The sequence below is a fragment of the Lampetra fluviatilis genome, chromosome 63, assembly GCF_964198595.1.
Source record: "Lampetra fluviatilis chromosome 63, kcLamFluv1.1, whole genome shotgun sequence".
NCBI classification, from domain to species: Eukaryota; Metazoa; Chordata; class Hyperoartia; order Petromyzontiformes; family Petromyzontidae; genus Lampetra; species Lampetra fluviatilis.
In genome coordinates, this window is record NC_136337.1 from 103,914 (window position 1) to 121,497 (window position 17,584).

Here is a 17,584-nt window from a genome sequence, read left to right on the forward strand (position 1 = left end):
ACCACACACAGCCACCACCACACACAGCCACCACCACATACAGCCACCACCAGACACAGCCACCGCACACAGCCACCACACACAGCCACCACCACACACAGCCACCACCACACACACACAGCCACCACCACACACTGCCACCACCACACACAGCCACCGCACACAGCCACCACACACAGCCACCACCACACACAGCCACCACCACACACAGCCACCACACACACAACCACCACCACACACAGCCACCACCATACACAGCCACCACCACACACAGCCACCACCACACACAGCCACCACCACACACACAGCCACCACCACATACACACAGCCACCACCACACACAGCCACCACACACACAGCCACCACCACACACAACCACCACCACCCACACAACCACCACCACACACAGCCACCACCACACACAGCCACCACCACACACAGCCACCACACACAGCCACCACCACACACAGCCACCACCACACACTGCCACCACCACACACAGCCACCACCACACACAGCCACCACCACACACACAGTCACCACCACCAAACACAGCCACCACCACACACACAGCCACCACCACATACACACAGCCACCACCACACACAGCCACCACCACACACGGCCACCACCACACACAGCCACCACCACACACAGCCACCACACACACACACAGCCACCACCACACACACAACCACCACCACACACAGCCACCACCACACACAGCCACCACAAACAGCCACCACTTCACACAGCCACCACCTCACACAGCCACCACCTCACACAGCCACCACCACACACAGCCACCACCACACACACAGCCACCACGACACACAGCCACCACACACACAGCCACCACCACACACAGCCACCACCACGTACAGCCACCACCACACACACAGCCACCACCACACACACAGCCACCACCACACACAGCCACCACCACAAACAGCCACCACCACACACAGCCACCACCACACACAGCCACCACCACACACCGCCACCACACACAAAGCCACCACCACACACAGCCACCACACACACAACCACCACCACACACAGCCACCACCATACACAGCCACCACCACACACAGCCACCACCACACAAAGCCACCACCACACACACAGCCACCACCACATACACACAGCCACCACCACACACAGCCACCACACACACAGCCACCACCACACACAGCCACCACCATCCACACAACCACCAGCACACACAGCCACCAGCACACACAGCCACCACCACACACAGCCACCGCACACAGCCACCACACACAGCCACCACCACACACAGCCACCACACACACAGCCACCACACACACACACAGCCACCACCACACACACAACCACCACCACACACAGCAACCACCACACACAGCCACCACAAACAGCCACCACACACAGCCACCACCACACACAGCCACCACCACACACAGCCACCACCACACATACAGCCACCACCACACACACAGCCACCACGACAAACAGCCACCACACACACAGCCACCACCACACACAGCCACCACCACGTACAGCCACCACCACACACACAGCCACCACCATACACACAGTCACCACCACACACACAGCCACCACCACACACAGCCACCACCATAAACAGCCACCACCACACACAGCAACCACCACACACAGCCACCACCACACACCGCCACCACACACATAGCCACCACCACACACAACCACCACACACACAACCACCACCAGACACAGCCACCACCATACACAGCCACCACCACACACAGCCACCACCACACAAAGCCACCACCACACACACAGCCACCACCACATACACACAGCCACCACCACACACAGCCACCACACACACAGCCACCACCACACACAGAACCACCAGCACACACAGCCACCACCACACACAGCCACCACCACACACAGCCACCGCACACAGCCACCACACACAGCCACCACCACACACAGCCACCACCACACACACACAGCCACCACCACACACTGCCACCACCACGCACAGCCACCACCACGCACAGCCACCACCACACACACAGTCACCACCACCAAACACAGCCACCACCACATACACACAGCCACCACCACACACAGCCACCACCACACACAGCCACCACCACACACAGCCACCACCACACACAGCCACCACACACACACACAGCCACCACCACACACACAACCACCACCACACACAGCCACCACCACACACAGCCACCACACACAGCCACCACCACACACAGCCACCACCACACACAGCCACCACCACACACAGCCACCACCACACACAGCCACCACAAACACAGCCACCACACACACAGCCACCACCACACACAGCCACCACCACGCACAGCCACCACCACACACACAGCCACCACCACACACACAGCCACCACCACACACAGCCACCACCATAAACAGCCACCACCACACACAGCCACCACCACACACAGCCACCACCACACACCGCCACCACACACACTGCCACCACCACACACAGCCACCACCACACACAGCCACCACCACACACAGCCACCACACACAGCCACCACCACACACAGCCACCATCACACACACACAGCCACCACCACACACTGCCACCACCACACACAGCCACCACCACACACAGCCACCACCACACACACAGTCACCACCACCAAACACAGCTACCACCACACACACAGCCACCACCACATACACACAGCCACCACTACACACAGCCACCACCAAACACGGCCACCACCACACACAGCCACCACCACACACACAGCCACCACCACACACACAACCACCACCACACACAGCCACCACCACACACAGCCACCACAAACAGCCACCACCTCACACAGCCACCACCTCACACAGCCACCACCTCACACAGCCACCACCACACACAGCCACCACCACACACACAGCCACCACGACACACAGCCACCACACACACAGCCACCACCACACACAGCCACCACCACGTACAGCCACCACCACACACACAGCCACCACCACACACACAGCCACCACCACACACAGCCACCACCATAAACAGCCACCACCACACACAGCCACCACCACACACAGCCACCACCACACAAAGCCACCACCACACACAGCCACCACACACACAACCACCACCACACACAGCCACCACCATACACAGCCACCACCACACACAGCCACCACCACACAAAGCCACCACCACACACACAGCCACCACCACATACACACAGCCACCACCACACACAGCCACCACACACACAGCCACCACCACACACAGCCACCACCACCCACACAACCACCAGCACACACAGCCACCACCACACACAGCCACCACCACACACAGCCACCGCACACAGCCACCACACACAGCCACCACCACACACACACAGCCACCACCACACACACAACCACCACCACACACAGCCACCACCACACACAGCCACCACAAACAGCCACCACACACAGCCACCACCACACACAGCCACCACCACACACAGCCACCACCACACATACAGCCACCACCACACACACAGCCACCACGACACACAGCCACCACACACACAGCCACCACCACACACAGCCACCACCACGTACAGCCACCACCACACACACAGCCACCACCATACACACAGCCACCACCACACACACAGCCACCACCACACACAGCCACCACCATAAACAGCCACCACCACACACAGCCACCACCACACACAGCCACCAACACACACCGCCACCACACACATAGCCACCACCACACACAGCCACCACACACACAACCACCACCACACACAGCCACCACCATACACAGCCACCACCACACACAGCCACCACCACACAAAGCCACCACCACACACACAGCCACCACCACATACACACAGCCACCACCACACACAGCCACCACACACACAGCCACCACCACACACAGCCACCACCACCCACACAACCACCAGCACACACAGCCACCACCACACACAGCCACCACCACACACAGCCACCGCACACCGCCACCACACACAGCCACCACCACACACAGCCACCACCACACACACACAGCCACCACCACACACTGCCACCACCACGCACAGCCACCACCACGCACAGCCACCACCACACACACAGTCACCACCACCAAACACAGCCACCACCACACACACAGCCACCACCACATACACACAGCCACCACCACACACAGCCACCACCACACACAGCCACCACCACACACAGCCAACACACACACACACAGCCACCACCACACACACAACCACCACCACACACAGCCACCACCACACACAGCCACCACACACAGCCACCACACACAGCCACCACCACACACAGCCACCACCACACACAGCCACCACCACACACAGCCACCACAAACACAGCCACCACACACACAGCCACCACCACACACAGCCACCACCACGCACAGCCACCACCACACACACAGCCACCACCACACACACAGCCACCACCACACACAGCCACCACCATAAACAGCCACCACCACACACAGCCACCACCACACACAGCCACCACCACACACCGCCACCACACACACTGCCACCACCACACACAGCCACCACAACACACAGCCACCATCACACACAGCCACCACACACACACACAGCCACCACCACACACACAACCACCACCACACACAGCCACCACCACACACAGCCACCACACACAGCCACCACACACAGCCACCACCACACACAGCCACCACCACACACAGCCACCACCACACACACAGCCACCACCACACACACAGCCACCACCACACACACAGCCACCACCACACACAGCCACCACCATAAACAGCCACCACCACACACAGCCACCACCACACACAGCCACCACCACACACAGCCACCACCACACACAGCCACCACCACACACCGCCACCACACACATAGCCACCACCACACACAGCCACCACACACACAGCCACCACACACACAACCACCACCACACACAGCCACCACCATACACAGCCACCACCACACACAGCCACCACCACACACTGCCACCACACACACACAGCCGCCACCACATACAGCCACCACCACACACAGCCACCACACACACAGCCACCACCACACACAGCCACCACCACCCACACAACCACCACCACATTCAGCCACCACCATACACGGCCACAGCACACAGCCACCACACACAGCCACCACCACACACAGCCACCACCACACACACACAGCCACCACCACACACTGCCACCACCACACACAGCCACCACCACGCACAGCCACCACCACACGCACAGTCACCACCACCAAACACAGCCACCACCACACACACAGCCACCACCACATACACACAACCACCACCACACACAGCCACCACCACACACAGCCACCACCACACACAGCCACCACACACACACACACACAGCCACCACCACACACACAACCACCACCACACACAGCCACCACCACACACAGCCACCACACACAGCCACCACACACAGCCACCACCACACACAGCCACCACCACACACAGCCACCACCACACACAGCCACCACACACACAGCCACCACACACACAGCCACCACCACACACAGCCACCACCACGCACAGCCACCACCACACACACAGCCACCACCACACACACAGCCACCACCACACACACAGCCACCACCACATACACACAACCACCACCACACACAGCCACCACCACACACAGCCACCACCACACACAGCCACCACCACACACAGCCACCACACACACACACAGCCACCACCACACACACAACCACCACCACACACAGCCACCACCACACACAGCCACCACACACAGCCACCACACACAGCCACCACCACACACAGCCACCACCACACACAGCCACCACCACACACAGCCACCACCACACACAGCCACCACACACACAGCCACCACCACACACAGCCACCACCACACACCGCCACCACACACTGCCACCACCACACACACAGCCACCACCACGCACAGCCACCACCACACACAGCCACCACCAAACACAGCCACCACCACACACACAACCACCACCACATACACACAGCCACCACCACACACAGCCACCACCACACACAGCCACCACACACAGCCACACACACAAACACAGCCACCACCACACACAGCCACCACCACACACAGCCACCACACACACACAGCCACCACCACACACACAACCACCACCACACACAGCCACCACCACACACAGCCACCACCACACACAGCCACCACCACACACAGCCACCACCACACACAGCCACCACACACACAGCCACCACACACACAGCCACCACCACACACAGCCACCACCACGCACAGCCACCACCACACACACAGCCACCACCACACACACAGCCACCACCACACACACAGCCACCACCACACACACAGCCACCACCACATACACACAACCACCACCACACACAGCCACCACCACACACAGCCACCACCACACACAGCCACCACCACACACAGCCACCACCACACACAGCCACCACACACACACACAGCCACCACCACACACACAACCACTACCACACACAGCCACCACCACACACAGCCACCACACACAGCCACCACACACAGCCACCACCACACACAGCCACCACCACACACAGCCACCACCACACACAGCCACCACACACACAGCCACCACCACACACAGCCACCACCACACACCGCCACCACACACTGCCACCACCACACACACAGCCACCACCACGCACAGCCACCACCACACACAGCCACCACCAAACACAGCCACCACCACACACACAACCACCACCACATACACACAGCCACCACCACACACAGCCACCACCACACACAGCCACCACACACAGCCACACACACAAACACAGCCACCACCACACACAGCCACCACCACACACAGCCACCACACACACACAGCCACCACCACACACACAACCACCACCACACACAGCCACCACCACACACAGCCACCACACACAGCCACCACCACACACAGCCACCACACACACAGCCACCACCACATTCAGCCACCACCACACACAGCCACCGCACACAGCCACCACACACAGCCACCACCACACACAGCCACCACCACACACACACAGCCACCACCACACACTGCCACCACCACACACAGCCACCGCACACAGCCACCACACACAGCCACCACCACGCACAGCCACCACCACACACTGCCACCACCACACACTGCCACCACCACACACAGCCACCACCACGCACAGCAACCACCACACGCACAGTCACCACCACCAAACACAGCCACCACCACACACACACAGCCACCACCACATACACACAGCCACCACCACACACAGCCACCACCACACACAGCCACCACCACACACAGCCACCACCACACACAGCCACCACACACACACACAGCCACCACCACACACACAACCACCACCACACACAGCCACCACCACACACAGCCCCCACACACAGCCACCACACACAACCACCACCACACACAGCCACCACCACACACAGCCACCACCACACACAGCCACCACACACAGCCACCACCACACACAGCCACCACCACACACACACAGCCACCACCACACACTGCCACCACCACACACTGCCACCACCACACACTGCCACCACCACACACAGCCACCACCACGCACAGCCACCACCACACGCACAGTCACCACCACCAAACACAGCCACCACCACACACACAGCCACCACCACATACACACAGCCACCACCACACACAGCCACCACCACACACAGCCACCACCACACACAGCCACCACCACACACAGCCACCACACACACACACAGCCACCACCACACACACAACCACCACCACACACAGCCACCACCACACACAGCCACCACACACAGCCACCACCACACACAGCCACCACCACACACAGCCACCATCACACACAGCCACCACCACACACAGCCACCACACACAGCCACCACACACAGCCACCACCACACACAGCCACCACCACACACAGCCACCACCACACAGAGCCACCACCACACACAGCCACCACACACACAGCCACCACACACACAGCCACCACCACGCACAGCCACCACCACACACACAGCCACCACCACACACACAGCCACCACCACACACACAGCCACCACCACACACAGCCACCACCACAAACAGCCACCACCACACACAGCCACCACCACACACAGCCACCACCACACACCGCCACCACACACACTGCCACCACCACACACAGCCACCACCACGCACAGCCACCACCACACACAGCCACCACCAAACACAGCCACCACCACACACACAGCCACCACCACATACACACAGCCACCGCCACACACAGCCACCGCCACACACAGCCACCACCACACACAGCCACCACACACAGCCACACACACAAACACAGCCACCACCACACACAGCCACCACCACACACAGCCACCACACACACACAGCCACCACCACACACACAACCACCACCACACACGGCCACTACACACAGCCACCACCACACACAGCCACCATCACACACACACAGCCACCACCACACACTGCCACCACCACACACAGCCACCACCACACACAGCCACCACCACACACACAGTCACCACCACACACACACAGCCACCACCACACACTGCCACCACCACACACAGCCACCGCACACAGCCACCACACACAGCCACCACCACACACAGCCACCACCACACACAGCCACCACACACACAACCACCACCACACACAGCCACCACCACACACAGCCACCACCACACACAGCCACCACCACACACACAGCCACCACCACATACACACAGCCACCACCACACACAGCCACCACACACACAGCCACCACCACACACAACCACCACCACCCACACAACCACCACCACACACAGCCACCACCACACACAGCCACCACCACACACAGCCACCACACACAGCCACCACCACACACAGCCACCATCACACACACACAGCCACCACCACACACTGCCACCACCACACACAGCCACCACCACACACAGCCACCACCACACACACAGTCACCACCACCAAACACAGCCACCACCACACACACAGCCACCACCACATACACACAGCCACCACCACACACAGCCACCACCACACACGGCCACCACCACACACAGCCACCACCACACACAGCCACCACACACACACACAGCCACCACCACACACACAACCACCACCACACACAGCCACCACCACACACAGCCACCACAAACAGCCACCACCTCACACAGCCACCACCTCACACAGCCACCACCTCACACAGCCACCACCACACACAGCCACCACCACACACACAGCCACCACGACACACAGCCACCACACACACAGCCACCACCACACACAGCCAACACCACACACAGCCACCACCACACACACAGCCACCACCACACACACAGCCACCACCACACACAGCCACCACCATAAACAGCCACCACCACACACAGCCACCACCACACACAGCCACCACCACACACCGCCACCACACACAAAGCCACCACCACACACAGCCACCACACACACAACCACCACCACACACAGCCACCACCATACACAGCCACCACCACACACAGCCACCACCACACAAAGCCACCACCACACACACAGCCACCACCACATACACACAGCCACCACCACACACAGCCACCACACACACAGCCACCACCACACACAGCCACCACCACCCACACAACCACCAGCACACACAGCCACCAGCACACACAGCCACCACCACACACAGCCACCGCACACAGCCACCACACACAGCCACCACCACACACAGCCACCACACACACAGCCACCACACACACACACAGCCACCACCACACACACAACCACCACCACACACAGCCACCACCACACACAGCCACCACAAACAGCCACCACACACAGCCACCACCACGTACAGCCACCACCACACACACAGCCACCACCATACACACAGCCACCACCACACACACAGCCACCACCACACACAGCCACCACCATAAACAGCCACCACCACACACAGCCACCACCACACACAGCCACCACCACACACCGCCACCACACACATAGCCACCACCACACACAACCACCACACACACAACCACCAACACACACAGCCACCACCATACACAGCCACCACCACACACAGCCACCACCACACAAAGCCACCACCACACACACAGCCACCACCACATACACACAGCCACCACCACACACAGCCACCACACACACAGCCACCACCACACACAGAACCACCAGCACACACAGCCACCACCACACACAGCCACCACCACACACAGCCACCGCACACAGCCACCACACACAGCCACCACCACACACAGCCACCACCACACACACACAGCCACCACCACACACTGCCACCACCACGCACAGCCACCACCACGCACAGCCACCACCACACACACAGTCACCACCACCAAACACAGCCACCACCACATACACACAGCCACCACCACACACAGCCACCACCACACACAGCCACCACCACACACAGCCACCACCACACACAGCCACCACACACACACACAGCCACCACCACACACACAACCACCACCACACACAGCCACCACCACACACAGCCACCACACACAGCCACCACACACAGCCACCACCACACACAGCCACCACCACACACAGCCACCACCACACACAGCCACCACAAACACAGCCACCACACACACAGCCACCACCACACACAGCCACCACCACGCACAGCCACCACCACACACACAGCCACCACCACACACACAGCCACCACCACACACAGCCACCACCATAAACAGCCACCACCACACACAGCCACCACCACACACAGCCACCACCACACACCGCCACCACACACACTGCCACCACCACACACAGCCACCACCACACACAGCCACCACCACACACAGCCACCACCACACACAGCCACCATCACACACACACAGCCACCACCACACACTGCCACCACCACACACAGCCACCACCACACACAGCCACCACCACACACACAGTCACCACCACCAAACACAGCCACCACCACACACACAGCCACCACCACATACACACAGCCACCACCACACACAGCCACCACCAAACACGGCCACCACCACACACAGCCACCACCACACACACAGCCACCACCACACACACAACCACCACAACACACAGCCACCACCACACACAGCCACCACAAACAGCCACCACCTCACACAGCCACCACCTCACACAGCCACCACCTCACACAGCCACCACCACACACAGCCACCACCACACACACAGCCACCACGACACACAGCCATCACACACACAGCCACCACCACACACAGCCACCACCACGTACAGCCACCACCACACACACAGCCACCACCACACACACAGCCACCACCACACACAGCCACCACCATAAACACCCACCACCACACACAGCCACCACCACACACAGCCACCACCACACACCGCCACCACACACAAAGCCACCACCACACACAGCCACCACACACACAACCACCACCACACACAGCCACCACCATACACAGCCACCACCACACACAGCCACCACCACACAAAGCCACCACCACACACACAGCCACCACCACATACACACAGCCACCACCACACACAGCCACCACACACACAGCCACCACCACACACAGCCACCACCACCCACACAACCACCAGCACACACAGCCACCACCACACACAGCCACCACCACACACAGCCACCGCACACAGCCACCACACACAGCCACCACCACACACACACAGCCACCACCACACACACAACCACCACCACACACAGCCACCACCACACACAGCCACCACAAACAGCCACCACACACAGCCACCACCACACACAGCCACCACCACACACAGCCACCACCACACATACAGCCACCACCACACACACAGCCACCACGACACACAGCCACCACACACACAGCCACCACCACACACAGCCACCACCACGTACAGCCACCACCACACACACAGCCACCACCATACACACAGCCACCACCACACACACAGCCACCACCACACACAGCCACCACCATAAACAGCCACCACCACACACAGCCACCACCACACACAGCCACCAACACACACCGCCACCACACACATAGCCACCACCACACACAGCCACCACACACACAGCCACCACCACACACACAGCCACCACCACACACAGCCACCACACACATAGCCACCACCACACACAGCCACCACCACACACAGCCACCACCACACACACAGCCACCACGACACACAGCCACCACACACACAGCCACCACCACGCACAGCCACCACCACACACACAGCCACCACCACACACACAGCCACCACCACACACAGCCACCACCATAAACAGCCACCACCACACACAGCCACCACCACACACAGCCACCACCACACACCGCCACCACACACATAGCCACCACCACACACAGCCACCACACACATAGCCACCACCACACACAGCCACCACACACACAACAACCACCACACACAGCCACCACCATACACAGCCACCACCACACACAGCCACCACCACACACCGCCACCACACACATAGCCACCACCACACACAGCCACCACACACACAACCACCACCACACACAGCCACCACCATACACAGCCACCACCATAAACAGCCAACACCGCACACAGCTACCACCACACAGAGCCACCACCACACACCGCCACCACACACATAGCCACCACCACACACAGCCACCACACACACAACCACCACCACACACAGCCACCACCATACACAGCCACCACCACACACAGCCACCACCACACACACATCCACCACCACACACAGCCACCACCATAAACAACCACCACCACACACAGCCACTACCACACACAGCCACCACCACACACCGCCACCACACACATAGCCACCACCACACACAGCCACCACACACACAACAACCACCACACACAGCCACCACCATACACAGCCACCACCACACACAGCCACCACCACACACAGCCACCACCACATACACACAGCCACCACCACACACAGCCACCACACACACAGCCACCACCACACACAACCACCGCCACCCACACAACCACCACCACACACAGCCACCACCACACACAGCCACCACCACACACAGCCACCGCACACAGCCACCACACACAGCCACCACCACACACAGCCACCACCACACACTGCCACCACCACACACAGCCACCACCACGCACAGCCACCACCACACACACAGTCACCACCACCAAACACAGCCACCACCACACACACAGCCACCACCACATACACACAGCCACCACCACACACAGCCACCACCACACACAGCCACCACCACACACAGCCACCACCACACACAGCCACCACACACACACACAGCCACCACCACACACACAACCACCAACACACACAGCCACCACCACACACAGCCACCACCACACACAGCCACCACCACACACAGCCACCACCACACACACAGCCACCACGACACACAGCCACCACACACACAGCCACCACCACACACAGCCAGCACCACGTACAGCCACCACCACACACACAGCTACCACCACACACACAGCCACCACCACACACACAGCCACCACCACACACAGCCACCACCATAAACAGCCACCACCACACACAGCTACCACCACACACAGCCACCACCACACACACAGCCACCACCACATACACACAGCCACCACCACACACAGCCACCACACACACAGCCACCACCACACACAGCCACCACCACCCACACAACCACCAGCACACACAGCCACCACCACACACAGCCACCACCACACACAGCCACCGCACACATGCACCACACACAGCCACCACCACACACAGCCACCACCACACACATACAGCCACCACCACACACTGCCACCACCACACACAGCCACCACACACACACAGCCACCACCACACACACAACCACCACCACACACAGCCACCACCACACACAGCCACCACCACACACAGCCACCACCACGTACAGCCACCACCACACACACAGCTACCACCACACACACAGCCACCACCACACACACAGCCACCACCACACACAGCCACCACCATAAACAGCCACCACCACAAACAGCCACCACCACACACAGCCACCACCACACACTTCCACCACACACATAGCCACCACCACACACAGCCACCACACACACAACCACCACCACACACAGCCACCACCACACACAGCCACCACCACACACACAGCCACCACCACATACACACAGCCACCACCACACACAGCCACCACACACACAGCCACCACCACACACAGCCACCACCACCCACACAACCACCAGCACACACAGCCACCACCACACACAGCCACCACCACACACAGCCACCGCACACATGCACCACACACAGCCACCACCACACACAGCCACCACCACACACATACAGCCACCACCACACACTGCCACCACCACACACAGCCACCACACACACACAGCCACCACCACACACACAACCACCACCACACACAGCCACCACCACACACAGCCACCACACAGCCACCACACAGCCACCACACACAGCCACCACCACACACTGCCACCACCACACACAGTCACCACCACGCACAGCCACCACACAGCCACCACACACAGCCACCACCACACACTGCCACCACCACACACAGTCACCACCACACACAGCCACCACCACACACATACAGCCACCACCACACACTGCCACCACCACACACAGCCACCACACACACACAGCCACCACCACACACACAACCACCACCACACACAGCCACCACCACACACAGCCACCACCACACACAGCCACCACCACGTACAGCCACCACCACACACACAGCTACCACCACACACACAGCCACCACCACACACACAGCCACCACCACACACAGCCACCACCATAAACAGCCACCACCACAAACAGCCACCACCACACACAGCCACCACCACACACTTCCACCACACACATAGCCACCACCACACACAGCCACCACACACACAACCACCACCACACACAGCCACCACCACACACAGCCACCACCACACACACAGCCACCACCACATACACACAGCCACCACCACACACAGCCACCACACACACAGCCACCACCACACACAGCCACCACCACCCACACAACCACCAGCACACACAGCCACCACCACACACAGCCACCACCACACACAGCCACCGCACACATGCACCACACACAGCCACCACCACACACAGCCACCACCACACACATACAGCCACCACCACACACTGCCACCACCACACACAGCCACCACACACACACAGCCACCACCACACACACAACCACCACCACACACAGCCACCACCACACACAGCCACCACACAGCCACCACACAGCCACCACACACAGCCACCACCACACACTGCCACCACCACACACAGTCACCACCACGCACAGCCACCACACAGCCACCACACACAGCCACCACCACACACTGCCACCACCACACACAGTCACCACCACGCACAGCCACCACCACACACAGCCACCACCACACACAGCCACCACCACACACACAGCCACCACCACATACACACAGCCACCACATACACACAGCCACCACCACACACAGCCACCACCACACACAGCCACACACACACACAGCCACCACACACACACAGCCACCACCACACACAGCCACCACCACACAGCCACCATACACACAGCCACCACCACACACAGCCACCACACACATAGCCACCACCACACACAGCCACCACCACACACACAGCCACCACCACACACAGCCACCACACACACAGCCACCATCACACACACAGCCACCACCACACACAGCCACCACACACATAGCCACCACCACACACAGCCACCACCACACACAGCCACCACCACACACACAGCCACCACGACACACAGCCACCACACACACAGCCACCACCACGCACAGCCACCACCACACACACAGCCACCACCACACACACAGCCACCACCACACACAGCCACCACCATAAACAGCCACCACCAAACACAGCCACCACCACACACAGCCACCACCACACACCGCCACCACACACATAGCCACCACCACACACAGCCACCACACACACAACCACCACCACACACAGCCACCACCATACACAGCCACCACCACACACAGCCACCACCACACACAGCCACCACCACACACACAGCCACCACCACATACACACAGCCACCACCACACACAGCCACCACACACACAGCCACCACCACACACAACCACCACCAGCCACACAACCACCACCACACACAGCCACCACCACACACAGCCACCACCACACACAGCCACCGCACACAGCCACCACACACAGCCACCACACACAGCCACCACCACACACAGCCACCACCACACACACACAGCCACCACCACACACTGCCACCACCACGCACAGCCACCACCACACACACAGTCACCACCACCAAACACAGCCACCACTACACACACAGCCATCACCACATACACACAGCCACCACCACACACAGCCACCACCACACACAGCCACCACCACACACAGCCACCACACACACACACAGCCAACACCACACACACAACGACCACCACACACAGCCACCACCACACACAGCCACCACACACAGCCACCACACACAGCCACCACCACACACAGCCACCACCACACACAGCCACCACAAACACAGCCACCACACACACAGCCACCACCACACACAGCCACCACCACGCACAGCCACCACCACACACACAGCCACCACCACACACACAGCCACCACCACACACAGCCACCACCACACACAGCCACCACCACACACAGCCACCACCACGTACAGCCACCACCACACACACAGCTACCACCACACACACAGCCACCACCACACACACAGCCACCACCACACACAGCCACCACCATAAACAGCCACCACCACACACAGCCACCACCACACACAGCCACCACCACACACCGCCACCACACACATAGCCACCACCACACACAGCCACCACACACACAACCACCACCACACACAGCCACCACCACACACATCCACCACCACACACACAGCCACCACCACATACACACAGCCACCACCACACACAGCCACCACACACACAGCCACCACCACACACAGCCACCACCACCCACACAACCACCAGCACACACAGCCACCACCACACACAGCCACCACCACACACAGCCACCACACACAGCCACCACACACAGCCACCACCACACACAGCCACCACCACACACAGCCACCACCACACACAGCCACCACCACACACACAGCCACCACGACACACAGCCACCACACACACAGCCACCACCACACACAGCCACCACCACGCACAGCCACCACCACACACACAGCCACCACCACACACACAGCCACCACCACACACACAGCCACCACCACACACAGCCACCACCATAAACAGCCACCACCACACACAGCCACCACCACACACAGCCACCACCACACACCGCCACCACACACATAGCCACCACCACACACAGCCACCACACACACAACCAC